This window comes from Callorhinchus milii, unplaced genomic scaffold, assembly GCF_018977255.1.
Source record: "Callorhinchus milii isolate IMCB2004 unplaced genomic scaffold, IMCB_Cmil_1.0 Scaffold73, whole genome shotgun sequence".
Classification (NCBI taxonomy): Eukaryota; Metazoa; Chordata; class Chondrichthyes; order Chimaeriformes; family Callorhinchidae; genus Callorhinchus; species Callorhinchus milii.
The window spans coordinates 74,465-93,234 of record NW_024704814.1 but is presented as its reverse complement, the minus strand read 5'-3'; the positions used below and the strand labels follow the sequence as shown (position 1 = coordinate 93,234).

At 45.1% G+C, this 18,770-nt stretch overlaps 1 pseudogene; it reads right to left on the bottom strand.

Annotated features, from left to right (window-relative positions):
• Window positions 1-1,259: 1,259 nt before the first annotated feature.
• On the bottom strand, window positions 1,260-18,035 carry LOC103174338 (annotated as a pseudogene).
• Between the last annotated feature and the right edge of the window lie 735 nt (window positions 18,036-18,770).

The window sequence follows — 18,770 nt, the reverse complement described above, 5'->3', positions numbered from 1 at the left end:
GATTGGTGGATCACTTTCTGCGGTGAGCAATTCGCCCCAAATAATAATAGTCACAATAGTGTTGTCCCTCAATCGACGACTGTTTGTGGGGATGTCGCTGTGTGCTATTGTCTACCGTGTTTCACAAAAAAACACAGTCACTACACTTTACAATGTATTCTGTGAAGCGCTTTAAGAGGTCTCCAAGATGTGATGAGGCGCATTGTCAATTATTAATATTAATACAACAAAAAGGGGTTTAACCTCCCCCCACATAAACCTCTTCTCCCCCTTCAATTCAGTGGACGACCTCGCTTTAATGCACAAATACGCTCTCCAGACTGAAATCCTCCTCCAGCCCCACCACTCTCTGTCTCCTGATTGCAGCACAGCCGCCAGCGGCTGATTGACAGAGAGAGAGTTTGGAGACGAAGATTATCTTTACGTCCCTCAAATGAGAAAATGACAGAATAAGAATGAATGAAAATGTCAAATGATTCCGTGCCGATGGCTTTAATATTAGTAATAGCTCATTGAAACATCACAGTGAACGTCGACAGTGTCTCAGCCGTACGGTGACAGATTGATAAATACACTGATTAATATCCCTCTCCCTCAACCGTCAACTCCACCAACAACAGCCCCTCCCACCTGTCTCACATCCCCCCATCCGATACACACCCCCACCCACCCACACACATAGCCCCTCCTCACACATTCAGCCACCACCCCACATACAAATCCCATCCTCACACACCGCCCACAGACACACACATAGTACACACACACACATGCAACCGCAGCCCCCACCACCACCACTCCCACCGGCACAGGAATTCAAAAGGAAATATTTTGATTAACATAAATAGCGAAAAAAAAACTGGTTGGTAAAAAAAAAACTGTAAGCACTCCCCATTCTGCTGGTAACAAACCAGGGGACGAGGTGCTTTTGAGCAAAAATATATACTTAAGTGATGTGAGCTCCGATACTGGAAGCCACAGCTGGTTTCAGAGGGCTCATATTTCACCGCGCCATTCTGTTATTCTCTCCCGCAGCCACACACCTCGCTGATAGCCGGACATGGGCTATTTCCACATTCAGCGCATTCGTATGGTCTCTCTCCAATAGTTTGTGAGGACCTTCAGGAAACGCTGGTTCCTCAGCACATGTTCAGGAGAGAAGGGGACAAACTGTCGCACTGGTGTCTTAACTGAGTCAATGGTGTTGGATCAAACAGATATCTGTCCTGTTATACATCAACCTATTATTGTTATTCTATGCATTTCTCAAAGGAGCTTCTCGTGCGGACTTTGAACTGTATCGGCTCCTGGAAAGCTTTCCGCTGGTAAAGAACATTTTAAATTTTTCTGATAGGACACCGCACAATTCATCCCACATTCGGCATAATTATACAGTCTCTCCTGTGTGTATCCGCCGGTGACTTTGGAGGTGGTCTTTCCTCGTAAAATTCTTTTCACATTCAGTACAGTTATATGGTCTCTCTCCGATGTGTGATGGCTGGTGTCTCTGGAGACCCCCTGATGTTGTGAAACGCTTTCCACATTCTGCACATTTATACGGTTTCTCTCCTGTGTGTGATTGTCGGTGTCTCTGGAGGTCTCCTGAAGTTGTGAAACTCTTTCCACATTGTACACATTTGTATGGCCTCTCTCCTGTGTGTGATCGATGGTGTATCTGGAGATAACTCGAGTTTGAAAATCTCTTTCCACACTCAGCACATTTATATGGTCTCTCTCCAGTGTGTGATCGATGGTGTATTTTGAGCGATCCGGAAGCAATGAAACTCTTTCCACACTCAGCACATTTATACGGTCTCTCTCCAGTGTGTGATCGATGGTGTATTTTGAGCGATCCTGATGCTCTGAAACTCACTCCACATTCTGCACATTTATACCGTCTCTGTCCTGTGTGTGTTTGTTGGTGTATATGGAGGTGACTTGAAGTTGTGCAACGTTTTCCACATTCAACACATTCATATGGCCTCTCTCCTGTGTGATACCGATGGTGTATCTGGAGATAACCTGACGTTGCAAAACTCTTTCCACAGTGAACACATTCATGTGGCCTCTCTCCTGTATGAAATCGATGGTGTCTCTGGAGATAAGTTGACGTTGCAAAACTCTTTCCACATTCTGCACATTTATATGGTTTCTCTCCTGTGTGTGATTGTTTGGTTCTCTGGAGGTCTCTTGAAGTTGTGAAACTCTTTCCACAGTCAGCACCTTTATATGGCCTCTCTTCTGTGTGGGATCGATGGTGTATCTTCAGACTGCCCAACATTTTGAACCTCTTCCCATATTCCAGACACTTATACAGACGCTTTCCTCGGTGTGATTGCTGGTGTCTCTTGAGGTGCCCTGAATGTATGAAAGTCTCACCACATCTGGAACATTTATACAGTCTATCTCCTGTGTTCGATAGCTTTTGACCCTGTAGAGATCCTGTTTGCGAGACTCGGTTTACCTCAACATGAAATACAATAGATTCCTGACACTCTCTCTGCTGCAAAGCATCATTTGCGCTACGAGCTGTCTGCGTTGTTGATGTGTCTTTATGGAACTCGGGATGTCTTCTGCTGTGTTCCTGGAGGAACTCGGCACGAGTCAACACAACGCCGGCATGAGGCCAGGGATGAGCCTCAGAATCATCCACTTTGGCTGCTGATGGGAGAAAAGAAAGATCTGGATAAGCAATATATGAGCTTTCTTTACGAATTGCTCTTGAGCAAATTTGGATTGAATCCTTGCATTTGTACAGCACCTGATGATGTCAATGATTTACATAATTTACTGCCAACTGTACGGTCAGTAGCAGCTTACATTTATATACCGCTTTTCATGCTGATCACTTATTGACAGTGTCAGTTTCTGACGGCAGCAACTACCCACAAACAGCCGTGAGGCGACTCCGTGATCAGTGTAGTTGACCACAGTCTGGGACACATGGAGATACTTATATTAATGCGGGAAATGCTTTCCATTGTAGGTGGTGCATTGCTTCAGATGAAATGTGATAATGAGCTCCTCGGCCATGTCTGTTCAGGTGGACAGTAAAGATCCCATGTAATGTTTCCAAAAGAGAAGCGAGTTTCTCTGTGTTGCACCACACCATTAAAGGATCTTTACTATGTGTCTGGAGAGGCACAGAGTGACTTTAGCTTAAAAGCTCGGGGTGTATGACAGTGCATCGCGGGGTGGTGGGCAGGATTGGGGTGGGGGGGTTGGGGGAGGGGCTCTACGGAGGCAGCCATTTTGACGTTTCCCGCCTGAACCAACCAATGGTCAAAATCCACTGCGTGATGTCACTTCGCGGCCTCATATTTCAAACGCACAGACTAAATCTTCAATGAGCGTTTTCCACAACCTCCTTCCTATCCCTTCTCACGGCTCTCCTTCCCCTCTGTATCCCTATCGCTCCCTCAAAACCTCTTTAATCCGGACATCATTGTCTTTCCAATTAAAAGCCGTGTTCCCAACCCCATGTTGACCCCTGCACTGCTCTCTCCTCATTCCTCATAGCCCTTCCCATCCCCCACAGCAGTGCACAGGCTGACCATCCCCGCTGACAGCGTTTGGTTGCCGTTGCTGACCTGAGTCGCCATTCCCCAGCCCTGTCATCTGAGCTCCATGAAAACCAGGGCACCTGGGAGAGACGGCACCTCTGACAGTTCATCGTCTCCCCCCCTCCCCCCAGCTCTGTGCTGCAGTGTCAGCCCAGACTGTCAGCTCATTGCCCGCGATGTGGCGCTCGAAGCCACAACCTTCTGACTCGGAGCCAAGAGCACACCAACTGAGCCCGGCTGCCATCTGCCCGATTCTGCACTCGAGCATTTGATGCTGAGAAACTCAGAATGATTTTTCACTCACACAGGTAATCATCGGCAGGAAGATCCCTTTCCTCAGTGCAATCTCTTCTCTGCCTCTTTCTCAAACCGTATCTGCTGCTCCCGGCCTCTCCTCCGCTCACTCGGTTGCGTTTGGAGCTGAACCCCTTTGCGATTTGATCGCCTGTAGAGAAATGTTTTTTAAAACAGAAGAACACGAGCATTACATTTGCAAAGCGGTTTTCAAGTGAGGAGGACGTCCCAAGGCACCGAACAGTCGGGGCTCAGGACCCGAGCCTTGGGGTGGCGTGGTTGTGCGAGGGTCAGAGTTGGACGAGAGAGGGTAGAAAACGTAGGCCTCCAATAACGTAAATTATAAGAAGGAACGCGGTTATAATAATAATAATAACAATAATAATCATTGCATTTGATGTAGCGCTTTTCACGTCTTCTCGACATCTCGCAGCGCTTCACAGAATAGACTGTAACGTGAATTGACTGTATATTTGTACGCGAAACGCGGCAGCCAATTGATCACAGCAGCGTCTGTCCCACAAAGTACCGTGGATTTAAAATGACCAATTTATTATTATTATATATTGGAGGGATTATCTGTTTACCACACACGTAAAAAAATCTTAACTCTCTTGTGTTTGCTATTTGAGACATTTTAAACAGTGGACTTTTAGGCACTAATTATGAAATCTTCAGAAAAAATTACAGAAATAACGTCACTGGTTGAATTAGTTTTTAAAAAATAAGATGTTTTCAATAGTCAAAGACAATGTTAAGATATAATCATTGCCAGAGCACTTTCAATATAAAGACTATAATTACACATTTATATTTTATTAACACTATAATTCAACATGTAGAAATCAAAGCTTCAAGATGTTTGGCATCGATCCAACCGAGACTAGAAAAATTAAAAGTTTCCGTCCCCTCTGCCAAGATTGAGACTGAATTTCTTCTCTGGTGTATTGATGTCACTTAACTTTTGACAAGCGATATGTGGCAGTGATTGATTTATCCTCTGTACTAAATGCTGATCTGAGCCAACTAATGCAACCCTTCATTTGATGAACTTACAAAGTTAGCCTTATGGTTAGGGCATAAGAAGATTGATTTCCAATTTTTCATTGTGGTGTGTTGGCTCACTGTTTTGCGCAATTTGGCTGCCGTGCTTCACCCATAAAACACCAAATGCACTTTACAATATATTCTGTGCATCGTTTTGACATATCTTATTGCTGCGATGAGGCGTATTAGCAAATTGGAGGATTATAATAAAATATCATTATATATTATTAATACATTAAACACAACAATGCAGTAAATCCAATTAATTTCACAAGTCAATAGCCAATGCATCAAAGTACACGTGTTGTTTCAACAATATCTTCGGCAAATTAAGTAGTGACGAAGGTACAGAGAAATTCAGAGGCGATTACTTACCTTTCCCAGAAGTAGTTCCACACTCCATGTCGCTCCCTTCGGTTTTCTCAGACATTCTCCCCTGCCTTGTGTTGGCAGCTCATATTTATATCTGATTAGTTTCTTTTGTGTGAAGCCAATAATGCAGCCATTTACCCTTCACGTTTAAAGGTAATCGGCTGATAGTACAGCAGTTGGTTTTCTGGCAGTTTTCAAACCCAATGTCGTCTTCAGGTGATTGAGCCAAATTCACAGCTTTTGTCCACTTCTGGGTATTTCAATAGGGTGAGAGTTGGATACTGCGAAGGGGAGGGGGAGGGGAGAGAATGGCAGGGAAATGGAATAAAGTATCTGAATCATAAGCAGTCTGGGTGATAATAATAATAATCATCATTGCATTTGACACAGCGTTTTTTAAGTCTTTGGGACGTGAAAATATATTCACCGTATTTCTGTGGGCGAAACGCGGCAGCCAATTGCGCACAGCAGTGTCCCACAGACAGTCGTGGATTGAAAATGACCAGTTTATTATTGCCGTGTTCTGGAGGGATTATTATTAGATATCTGGAGTAGGGAAACTTGCCAGAGGCTTTGCTCTGCCTGGAATTGATCCCAGGTATCTCGCTCGCAAGGCGAGTGCTCTAAGCACTGAGCAACTGGACCCCAAGATCTGAAGGATATTCTCCTGTAACAGCAGTACCGAATGTCTGATATCCTTAAACACAAGTTCCATTTTGTAAACCAGTGTTTATTTTTACACCCCGATCGCCCTCCCCGAGGAGCACAGTCACCAGATGGACGTTCTGCATCCGACAAGCGCGGGATTGAGCCTCACTATGTAGGCAGTGGGTACAAGGAATTCCCTGCGATCTTCCAGGTGGCCAACACATCTCAGCACTAAATGTATCAGATACTATTTGCACCGATTGAAGCCGCCTATTACAGTCTCTGAGCTGTTTAAATTCCCTCCCCCCACCCCACTACCACAGATAGATTTCCCCCTCCCCACAACCCAAGGAATTAATGTGGAGGACTGTCAGTCAGGACCCGCGAGAGAGAAACTTCTCTTTTCCATTCACGTGACGAGATATTACAATTCCCTTTCATATATGAGTGAAGCTGTCCAGCCCAGGAGGAGAGGGTCAGGTTACTGCCGGCCAACTCCTGGGGCCTTCGTTTATGTTGCGCTCAATACCAACAATTTACATCCAATTAAACCGCACATTAAATGTCCCTTTGTTTAATGTGGCGTTCAATACCTACAATTTACATCAAATTAAACCGCACATTAAATGTCCCTTTGTTTAATGTGGCGTTCAATACGTACAATTTACATCAACTAAAACCGCACATTAAATGTCCCTTTGTTTCATGTGCAGTTGGATAGGTACGATTTGCACCTATTGAAACTGAGCATTAAATGTCCCTTTGTTTAATGTGCAGTTAATGTCCCCCCTCTCCTCCCCCCGCCCCCCGACGTCCTCACTCCCCAATCCACCACTCGGCGCCTCCGCTCGTCTGGCACCGGCCTCCAGCTTGTCCCCCCCGCCATCCGCTCCATCATTGGCGGTCGCCCTTTCAGCCACTGATACCCCGAAAATCTGGAACTCTCTCCCTCAATCTTCCCGCATTGAGCCGTTTCCCCCTTTTCAAGTGCTGCCTGAAAATCTTCCCTTCCGACCGTGTCACCTTCCGCCCTCCCGGGCCGGTCAAACTCCACCACGGTTAAGCGCTCTGAGACGCTACACTGCGTGGAGGTGGCGGTTTTGGAAAAGACGCAATTTGCTCAAGTGTAACGGCACAGTAAAGGTCTCCAGCGGGTAGGGTTCACTGCCCCCCTCTTCCGAACCACAACTTGTGGAGTCCTGTAGTCCTGTAGCTCAGTGGTAAGAGCACTCGCTTTGCAAGTGAGAGAACTGAGTTCAATCATAGGCAGGTCAGGGCCAAACCTTGGGCAAGTTTCCTTACTCCACATAGAGCCTAATAATAATCGCTCCAAAAAAACAACAACAATGAATTGGTCATTTCCAACCCACGAATGTTTGTGGGACATTGCTGTGCGCAATTGGCTTCCGCGTTCGCCCACAAATATACAGTCAATTCATTCTACAGTGTGTTCTGTGAAGCGCTTTGGGACGTCCTCCCGACGTGAAAAGTGCTATATCAAATGCGAGGATTATTATTATTATTATTGTTTCTGTTGTTAATACAGAAGCCGCGCCGTACAACATGGCGGAGAGCGGTGCCGTACGGCGCCGTACGTGCCGACGTCACCACGTGGGCGGGACTCCCGGCCCTGCGTCATTGCGTCAACGAGCGCGGCGGCCGTCAGCGGCGGCTCCGGATACGGAGAGAGAGAGAGAGACAGTGAGGCACAGAGAGAAGGAGAGAGAGACGGTGAGGGACAGAGAGAGAGAGTCGGTGAGGGACAGAGAGAGAGAGAGTGAGGGAGAGAGAGACGGTGAGGGACAGAGAGAGAGAGAGAGAGAGAGGAGAGAGAGAGACGGTGAGGGACAGACAGAGAGAGAAGGAGAGAGAGACGTTGAGGGACAGAGAGAGAGAGAGAGAAGGAGAGAGAGACGGTGAGGGACAGAGAGACAGAGAGAGAGAGAGGAGAGGGTGACGGTGAGGGACAGAGAGACAGAGAGAGAGAGAGGAGAGAGAGACAGTGAGGGACAGAGAGAGAGAGAGAAGGAGAGAGAGACGCTGAGGGACAGAGAGAGAGAGAGAGAGACGGTGAGGGACAGAGAGAGAGAGAAGAAGAGAGAGACGGTGAGGGACAGAGAGAGAGAGAGAGAGAGAGGAGAGAGAGACGGGGGAGAGAGAGAGAGCGAAGGAGAGAGAGAGAGACGGTGAGGGAGGGATAGAGAGAGAGGAGAGAGAGACACTGAGGGAGGGAGAGAGAGAGAAGGAGAGAGAGACAGTGAGGGAGAGAGAGGGAGAAGGAGAGAGAGAGACGGTGAGGGACACACAGAGAGAGAGAGAGAGAGAGAGAGACGTTGAGGCAGAGAGAGAGAGAGAAGGGGAGAGAGACGGTGAGGGAGAGAGAGAGATGAGAGAGACGATGAAGGACACAGAGAGAGAGAAAGAGAGAGAGAGAGAGAGAGAAAGACGGTAAGGGACAGAGAGAGAGAGAGTCGGTGAGGGACAGAGAGTGAGAGAGACGGTGAGGGACAGAGAGAGAGAGAGAGACGGTGAGGGACAGAGAGAGTGAGAGAGAGAAAAGGAGAGTGAGACGGTGAGGGAGAGAAGGAGAGACAGACGCTGAGGGACAGTGAGAGTGAGGAGAGAGAAAAGGAGAGTGAGACGGTGAGGGAGAGAAGGAGAGAGAGACGGTGAGGGAGAGAGAGACGGTGAGGGACAGAGTGAGAGAGAGGAGAGTGAGACGCTGAGGGAGAGAGTGAGAGAGAGGAGAGTGAGACGGTGAGGGAGAGAGAGAGAGAGAGGAGAGAGAGACGGTGAGGGGACAGAGAGAGACGGTGAGGGACAGAGAGAGAGAGGAGAGATAGACGGTGAGGGACAGAGAGAGTGAGAGAGAGAAGGAGAGTGAGACGGTGAGGGAGAGAGAGACGGTGAGGGACAGGGAGAGAGATAGAAGGAGAGAGAGACGGTGAGGGATAGAGAGAGAGAGAGAGAGAGAGAAGCAGAGAGACGGTGAGGGAGAGAGAGAGAGGAGAGACGTTGAGGCCCAGAGAGGGAGACACGGTGAGGGACAAAGAGAGAGGGACAGAAGGAGAGAGAGACGGTGAGGGAGAGAGTGAGGAGAGAGAGACGGTGAGGGATAGAGAGAGAGAGAAGGAGAGAGAGACGGTGAGGGAGGGAGAGAGAGAGAAGGAGAGAGAGACGGTGCGGTGGGGAGAGAGAGAGAGAGGACAGAGAGGGGGCGGAAGTGCAGATGATTGACGTTGACGGAGGGCCAATCACAGTGCAGTTTGTGACGGACGCACCAATAGGGCTGTGGCTGAAGGGGCAAGGGGCTTGAGGTGGACCAATGGGGAGCGAGTTGGCGGGGTCAGAGTAATGTGTGTGGGGTACCAATGGGTGTGAGGGGTAAAATGGGTGTGTGGGGTATAAGATTGGTGTTTGGGGTACGAATGGTGTGTGGGGTACTAATGGTGTGTGGGGTACTAATGGGTGTGTGGGTTACTGACGGTGTGTGTGGGGTATTGATGGGTTGCTAGAGGTATGTTGATTGAGTGTTGCATTCATTCGGTGTGGGATATTAATGGAGTGTTTGAGGCATTAATGAGCTGTGCTGGGTACTATTTGTCTATTTAGGGTATTAATGAGTTGTGTAGGTTATTAAGTGACGGTGTGGGGATATTAATGGGCTGTGAGGGGTATTAATGAGCTGTGGGGGGTACTAATGGGCTGTGGGGGGTGTTAATAAGCTGTGGGGTATTACTGGGCTTTGTGGGGGATTAGTGGACTGTGTGGGGGATTAGTGGACTGTGTGGTGGATTATTGTCGTGTTTGGGATATTATTGGGGTGTGTGGCGTGTTGATTGTGTGTGGGCTATTACTGGTCTGTGTGGGGTAATAACGGACTGTGGGGGGTATTTATGGGCTTTGTGGGGTATTAATGGGCTCTGTGGGGTATTATTGCGGTGTGTGGGGTATTAATGGGGTGTGGGCTATTAATGGGATGTGTGGGGTATTAATGGTGTGTGTAGTATTAATGCTGTGTGAGTCCTGTAGCTTCCGCGAGCTGCGCCTGGTACCCAGTACAACAGTAATAATACTTCCATTTGGTACAGTACCTCATTGTGACTCACAGACGTCCCAAAGCGCTTCACGGAATACATCGTAAAGTGAAGTGACTGTATATTTGTTGGTGAAACGCGGCAGCCGATGGTGCACAGCCGTGGATTGAAGTGACCAATTAATATTTGTTTGTTTTGCCCGTCTATAGGGATTATTATCGCGTGTCTGGAGTAAGGAAACTCGCCCGCGGTTTTGCACGACCGGGTACGAAACAGGCGTCTCGCTCGCAGTACAATATCACATTGGATGATAAGCTAATTCAGATACGAAAGCGCTCTGAGACGCCGTGGAGGGCGCTATATAAATCCAAGTTTTAGTTGTTGAATGACCCAAGGGTATCCAATGGAAATATATGGAAGTATATTGCCCGGTTAGTGGTGATGGGCTGATAGTGATTCTCTCTCTCTCTTCCTTCTACTCTATCTCTCTCGGTAGCGACTCCTCGTCTGGGCAGCTATCATCTCACACGACTCTTCCACTTATCTCTTCTCAACTCTGGTATCGACGTGACAACGACGGATACAGTCTATAGCATCATTTGCCAGACGATCTGCTCTGCCTGTTGTCCCTCTGCTTTTGGGTCGTTAATAGGGTGTGTGGGATATTCAGTGGGTGTGTGTGGTGCTAATTGAGTTGGTCGGGTATAAATGTGATGTGTGACTTATTGATGCAGAGTCTGGTATCAATGTGAGTGAAGTATTAATGGACTGTGTCGTATTAATGTTTTTTTAGGATTCTAATTGTATGCGTGAGGTTCAAAACGGTGTGTGGGATATTATTGTGGTGTTAATGGTGTGTCGGGTGTTAATGTTGTTTGTGGTGTGAGTGGGGTGTATGCTATTAATGTAGCTTGTTGTATTAATTCGGTATATGGTATCAATGGTTTGTGTGGTATTAACGGGGATTGTGGGGTACTAATGCGGTGTGTGGTACTTTTCTGGGAGTGGCCTATGTGGGTATTAATAGGGTCTGGTATATTAATGGTGTGTGGGTTATTAATTGTTTGATTGTTACGAATGGATTTGCGGGGAACTAATGTGGTAAACATCAGGTGCAGGTTATTTATGTGGTGTGGGTTATTCCTGGGGTGCGAATACTAATGGGGTGGTTGGTGTCAATGGAGTGTGTCGTATCAATAGGACGTGCGTTTTTAATGGGCTCTGTGGTATTAAAGAATTTTTTTCTTATAGATCGGGTTTGCGGTAATAATGGGGAGTGTGGGGAATTGCTTTGGTTTGTGTGTGGTTTTGATGGGGTGCATTTGGGTACTAATGCTGTGTATGAGGTGTTAATGTTTTGTGGGTTATTAATGGGGTGCGGGGTATTAATGACGTGTATCTTATCGACGGGTGGTGAAGCATTGATTGAGTGTGTGATATTAATGTAGTCCGTGGTAATAATGTGATACGTGGTATCAATGGGGTGTTTGGGATCTCAGTGGGGTGTGGGGGTATTAATGAGGTGTCTGGCATATCAATGTGGTTTTGCGGTATTAATGGCGTTTATGGGGTATTATTGCTGAGCGGCGTATAATTGGTGTGTGGGATATTAATGGAGTATGTGGGAATAATGCAGTGTTAATTGAGCATTTGGGTTGCTAATGCGGTGTTTGGCCTATTAATGAGGTGTATTGGAGTGTACTCCGGTGTGGGGTTTGAATGTGTTAAGGACTATTAATGGGGTGGGGATAATTAATAGGATGGGGTTTAGTTATAGATTGTGTGGTTTTAAATTGTGGGGTATTAATGGGGTCTATTGTGTATTAACGTGTGTGGTTGGTATCAATAGGATCTGTGATATTAATGTGTTGTTGGAATGAATTAGGTGTGTGGATTATTAATGGATTGTGTTTTAAAAAAGGTTTTCGTGTATTAATGGGGTATGGGGTATCAATGTTTTTCGGGGTATTAATGCGGTAATAGTTAAGTGTTAAAGGGATGTGTTGAAGTAGTGTCTGGTAATAATGATTTGTGGGGTATTAGTGGGTCGTGGGGTATTAATTGGTTGTGGTTTATTAATGGGATGTATGGTGTTATTGTGCATTTTTGTATTAATGGTTTGTGTGGTATTGATGGTCTATATGGTATTAATGGTGGTTAAGATATTAACGGGGTTTGTTATTTTTATGCGGTGTGAGGTGTTAATGAATGCGTCGTAGTAAGGGATTTTATCGGAGTTTGTGTTGTACTAGTGGGGCGTATGGGGTTTCACTGGTGTATGGGTTTTATTTCTTTATGGGCCATTAATAGGGTGAGATGAATTAATGTGGTGCATTGAATGTATGCTTTTTAGTGAAATTGTATGGGCTATCAATGGGCTGTGTTGAGTATTAATGTGGTCTGGATGTTAATGGGTATGGGAGGCAATGGAATTTGACGTATTAGTTGTTTGTGTAAGATATTAATGGAGTGTGTCGAGTAATAATGGGATGCGTGGGATACTAATTCGACACAATGGGATGTTAATGGTACATGAGGTATTAAAGAGTTGTTTGGTACTAGTGGAGTGAGGGATATTAATGTGGTGCCGTTTGTTAATGGACTATATGGTATTAAATGTTGTGGTGTATTAATGAGCCGTGTTATGTATTAATGGGTTTTGTGAGGTACCAATATGATATGGATTATTAATGGGTTGTGTTGTTTATTATTTGTGTGTTCTGGAGTTTGTGGATTATTATTAAGGTTTGTGCCGCATTAATGGGCTCGTTTGCGTATTATTAGGGTATACTTTTTCAGTGCGGTGTAGGTATCAATGGATGTGAGGTTTCAATGGAATATTTTTGGAGAGTGGATTAATGGGGTGTTTAGCAATAATGAGTTGTGTGGTATTGGGTTGTATACTATTAATGGAGTGTGTGTTACATTATTGGATGTTGTGTATTAATGGCGTGTGGGGTATTTATTGAATTTGTGGTATTAATGTCGAATGTTGTATTAATGGGCTTTATGGTGCTAATGGGTTTTTTGAGGTATTATCTTGGTGTGTGGGCCATTACTGGGATGTGTGGGGAACTAATACAGTTCATGGGATTTTAATGGTATATGGAGTATTAATTGGGTGTGTGGTATTAAAGGGAAGTGGTGTGTTAGTGGGGTATTCAGTTTAATAGAATTTTAATAATGGGCTGTGTGATATTAATGAAGTGTGGGACATTAATTTGGTGTCGGATATCAATGGAGTTTGGGGTATTAATGTGGTTAGGTTTAGGTGATGAAGGGGTATGTTGAGTGGGTGTGTGGTACTAACGGGTTGTGAGGTATTAATGGGGCGTGGTGTGTTAATGGTTTGTGGGGTATTCATGAGAATTGGCGTACTAGTGGCGTATGGAGTTCAGTGGAGATTTAATAATGGGCTGTGTCGTACTAATGGGACGCATGCTATTAAAAGAGTATGCGGTATTAATGGGGTGAGCGTTAATAATTTTTGCATGTGCTAATAATGGGGTGTGTCGCATTAATATGATGCTTCGGATTTCAATACATTTTGTGGAGTATTAATGGGATCTGTGTGTACTAATGGAGTGTATGTGTTTCAATGTGGTGTGCGGTATTAATATTATGGGGTACTTATCTGATATATAGTGTTAATGAGTTTTGTTGTATGAATGGGATGTGTGCTATCAATGGAGTTTGTGTTATCAATTGGCTGTTTGGTTGTAATTTTGTATGTGGTAATTAATTGGGTGTGTGGAATTAATGTAATGTTTGGGATTTTATTGGCGTATGTGGGGTATTAATTGCACCTGTGTGTACTTTTGGTGTGTATGGGTATTAATGTAGTGTGTGGTGTCAATAGTGTATGGATTATTTATCTGCTGTACGGTGTTTGTGCTGCGTGTGGTATTCATGGGATGCGTGGGTTATTGCTGGGGTGTGTGGGGTATTCAAGGTGTGTACGGTATAGCAATCCGTTTTCTGTGGTATTAATTCGTTGTGGAGTATTAATGGGGTGTGGCTTAATAATTATGCATGGAGTACTGATGGGATATAGGGAATTAATGTGGTGCCTGTTAAGATAGCGCTATAGGGTATTAATGCGCTTTGTGGTATTAATGGGGTGTTTGGGATATTAATGTCTTGTGGGATATTAATGTGTTTTGTATTGTATTAGTGGGTTGTATGGGGTATTAATCGCGTTTGCGGTATAAACGTGATGTGGGGCATTAATGATGTGTGGGTTATTTATGGGATGTAGTGTATTACTGAGATGTGTATGGTATTAGTGGAATTGGTGGGGTATCACCGGGGTGTTCGGTATTAATATGCTGTTAATGTGGGGTGTGTTCTTAATGGAGTGTTTAGGATACTATTATTAATAGTAAAACTAATCCTGGCCTTTGAAATTGCGCTTTTCACGTCTACTGGACGTCTCAAGGCGCTTCTCAGAATAGACTGTAAAGTGAGTTGACTGTATATTTGTGTCGAACTGCGGCAGCCAATTGCGAGCAGCGGTGTCCCACAAAAAGTCGTGGATTGAAGCGACAAATTTATTATAAGTTTTTCTTTCTTGAGTGAGTATTATCAGGCGAGTAGATTAATTAATGGGTTGTTTGGGTTATTAATGTTGTGTGGGGGTATTAATGCTGTGTATGGGGTATTAATGTAGTTTGGGTTATTAATGGGCTATAGGGATTTAATGGATGGTGGGGTACTAATGGAGTGTGGGGTATTAATTTGGTGTGTGGTATTGACACAGTGTTTGGTATTAATGGGTTATGTGGTATTAATTGTGCGTGTGGTATTAATAGGGTATGTAACAATAATAACAAAAATAATCCTTGAATTTGATATAGCGCTTTTCACATCTTCTAGACGTCTCAAAGCGCTTCACATAATATGCTGTAAGGCGAACTGATCATTTATTTGTGGGCAATACGCGGGAGCCAATTGCGCACAGCAGTGTCCCACGAACAGTCGTGTACTGAAAACGAACAATTTATTGTTGTTTTGGTTTGGAGGGATTATTATTAGACATGTGGAGCAAGTAAACTTGCTCAAGGTTTCACCCTGGCGCATGTGGTCCATAGCCGTAAATATGAAGAGACATCAAGGAACCGTGTTGTAAGGAGGCACGTGGTTAGGGTGCCTGCCTTGACTTTACTTCCTGGATAGGAAATGAAGTGAAGTACAACCATCTTTACCATGCTCCTACCTTACAATCCAGTTTACAAATTTATTTATTCAGAATTTATTTCTTTTTTATTTAGAACTTCTGCACCGCAACTTCTAGCCACGCCAAATCAAAATCCAAATTCTAAACCTATTTGCGGTATAAATTGGGCGTGTGTGGCATTAATGGAATTTATGGGGGATTAGTTTGGTGTGGATATTAATGGGGTTTGGGGTACTAAAGGAGTATGTGGTATTGAGGGGTGTGACGTACTACTTGTGTGTAGTTTACTAATGGGTTGTGGTGTATTAATGGGCTGTTGGATATCAATGGAGTGTTCTGTAATAATGGTGTGGGGTATTAATGTCTTATTGAGTATTAATGTGTTGCGTTTGGTATTAGTGGTGTTTTTTGGGTATTAGTGGGGTGTGACGACGTTTTGGGGTGTGCCATATCAATGGGGTGTATTTGTTCATTGGTGTGTGGTAGTTATGTTGTATATGCTAATAATGTGGTGTGTGCTATTAATGGTGTCTTTGGGATTTTTATGGATTTTGTGGGGTTTTAATGTGTTCTGTGAGGTACTAATGTGATATTTGGATATTAGTGTTGTGTGTGGTATCAATAGTGTATGGGGTATTAATGTTCTTTGTGGCAATAAGTGTATGTGTGTTATTAATGGAGTGTGGTAGTATTAAACCGTATGCCTTAGTAATGGTGTTTCTGTGGCATTAATTTCGTTTTTGGGATACTGTTTGTGTGTTGGGGGATAATAGTGAAGAGTATGTTGTGCTAATGGGTTGTGCAGTAATAATGGGGTGTGTGTTTTAATAATGGGGCGTAGGTTACTAATAGGGTCTGTGGTAATAATGGGTTGTGAGGTATCAATATTTTATGGAGTATTTATCGTTTGATTTGAATGAATTGTGTGGTATCAGTGGTGTGCGAGGTATTATTGCGGTGTATGGAGCATTAATGGAGTGTTCGGTATTAATGGACGTGTGGGTTATTAATGGTGTGTATTATGTATTAATGGTGTGTGGGATGTTAATGGTTTACAGCGGTATTAATGTTGTGTGGGTTAACAGTGAGGTGTGTGCTATTAATCAATTGATTGTGTGTGTGGGTACTAATGGGGTGTCGGTTATTCATGGAGTGTGCGATATTAATGGTGTGTGGGCTATCAATAATATTTTAGGAAAAGATTGGGGTGTGGGTTGCTGATGGGATGTTTCCAGTATCTTGGGACGTCCTCACAACGTGAAAGGCGCTATACCAATGTAAGGTGGGTGTTGTTGTTGGTATTACTGGTTCGTGGATTGTTAATGAGTCATGGGTTATTGATGGGATGCGTGGTATTAATGTGGATTTTGATATTAATGTGTGTTGTATTGATGGGATATTTGGGATATTAATGGGCAGTGTGGGATATTAATGGTGAGCATGATGTATCAGTGGTGTGTTGTATTAATGGGGTAAGTTGTATCAATGGCTTGTGTGGTATTAATGAAATGTGTGTACTAGTGGATTAATTTGGAGTTGGTGATGTATTATTTGGGTGTGCACTGCACCAATGAGGTGTATGAGTTATTAATAGGATTGAGGTATTAATGTCGTGAGGGGTATTGATGCTGCGTTATGTGTTAAAGGTGTGTGTGTGGCATTACAGAGGCGTGGCATATTAGTGGGGAGTGATAGGTATTAATGCGTTATGTGGGTACTAATGGACTGTGGCTTATCAATGGGGTTTAGCGTAATAGTTGGTTGTGTGGGTTATTAATGGAGTATGTGGTGTACTAATATGCTGCATCGTGGTGTATTAATCACACGCACACTCACACAATCATACACTCTCACACTCACAAAGAAACTCACACACTCATACTCTCTAACAGACTCTCACAGATATTCCCAAACTCTCACACTCACAAATTCGCACGTTTTCAAACGCCCACAATCACACACGCACTCTCTTTCTTATTCGCTCCCACTGACCTGAGCTCCCTATCAGCCCCAGTTGTCTTGCAGTTTGGGGCCGCTATCTCTCCGGGCGGCCCTCGGCCATGTTTGAGCTTTTCCTCCTTCAAGCCTTACTGAGTCACCGCCCACTCGCTCCCCATTCGTTCATTCCCAACACCCGCCGCCACAGCCAGAGCTTTCCATAGGTCTGTCTAATTGTCCAGCAGATACCGCGCTCTAATAGGTCTATGTCTGAATCAATCATCTCTAATCCTCCACGCCATCCGCTTCCTAGTCAACCATCACCATGTCACCGCCCATTCGCTCACCATTGGCCCATTTGAACCCACATCCCGACTTTCAGTGCTTCCCATTGGTCTGTCTTTACATCAACCAGTAGTCGCGATTTGATAGGTCCAGGTCCACGTGAATCATTTCCTCTCCTTCCTGCCCCTCGCTCTCTCCAACCGTCAAACTTTCCCCGCCCACACGCTTTCCATTGGTCCATTCAGTCACCCGCCCCCCACAGCCAGAGCTTATGATTGGTCAATTGAGTTGGCAATCATACTGCGTTCTCTGATCGTCCCATCTCCATCAATCACCTCACCTGCTTCCTGCCCCGCACTCTTTCTCCAACCGCCACTCTCTTCCCGCCAACTCGCTGCCTATTGGCTCTTTCCAAAACAGCCCAGCTTCGGAATGGTCAGCCCGGCTGTCAGTCTGCTGCCCTCCAAGTCTTCCTGTTTGCCCACTTCTCCCGCAGCCTGCGTTTAAATTCTGTCAGTAGGAACCCGCCTGGTCGTGTATTGGCATCACTTTTCCAAGTGTAATAGACCTTGCAATTGTTTGTAAAAATCTTAATAATTCGATCGCTCTGAAGTTACGGCTGTACATACACTGACTTCGCCTTACACTGTATCCAGCACTGAGACGTCTCGAAGACTTGATGAGGGGCTGTAAATAATGCCCATTATTATGATAATTATTATAATTATTATACAAAGTCACCGCTAACGACACCACGTACGTGACGTAGGGAGACAGGCAGCCTGCATACGCGCTGTCGTCCGCAAGTCTACCCGCCTCAGTGTGCGTGTGTGTGTGGATGCGTTTGACTGTCTGCGCTTCACTGCTCCCCAATTAGATCCGCCATATTGAACGGCACAGCTTCCCCGCTTTGTATGAGTCTCTCTCGTGTCGACTCCCTGTGCTGCCCCTCACGTAACGTATGCACGTATCTCTTTCTCTGGTTCTCACCCACGTAACGTAACAACTGCTCCTTGGCTTGACAGTGTATGACACTGTCTCCCTGGTAACTGGTGATTGACAGGAAAGAGTGACACGTCCACAGTCTCTCTGGTAACTGTTGATTGACAGAAAAGTGAGACACGCCCACTGTTTCCCTGGTAACTGGTGATTGACAGGAAAGAGAGACACGCCCACAGAATCTCTGCTAACTGTTGATTGACAGGAAAGAGAGACACGCCCACAATCTCTCTGCTAACTGTTGATTGACAGGAAAGTGAGTCACGCCCACTATCTCCCTGGTAAGTGTTGATTGACAGGAAAGAGTGATAGCCCACTGTCTCCCTGGTAACTTTTGATGGACAGAAAAGAGGGAAACGCCCACTCTCTCACTGGTAACCAGTTATTGACAGGAAAGGAATACACGCCCAC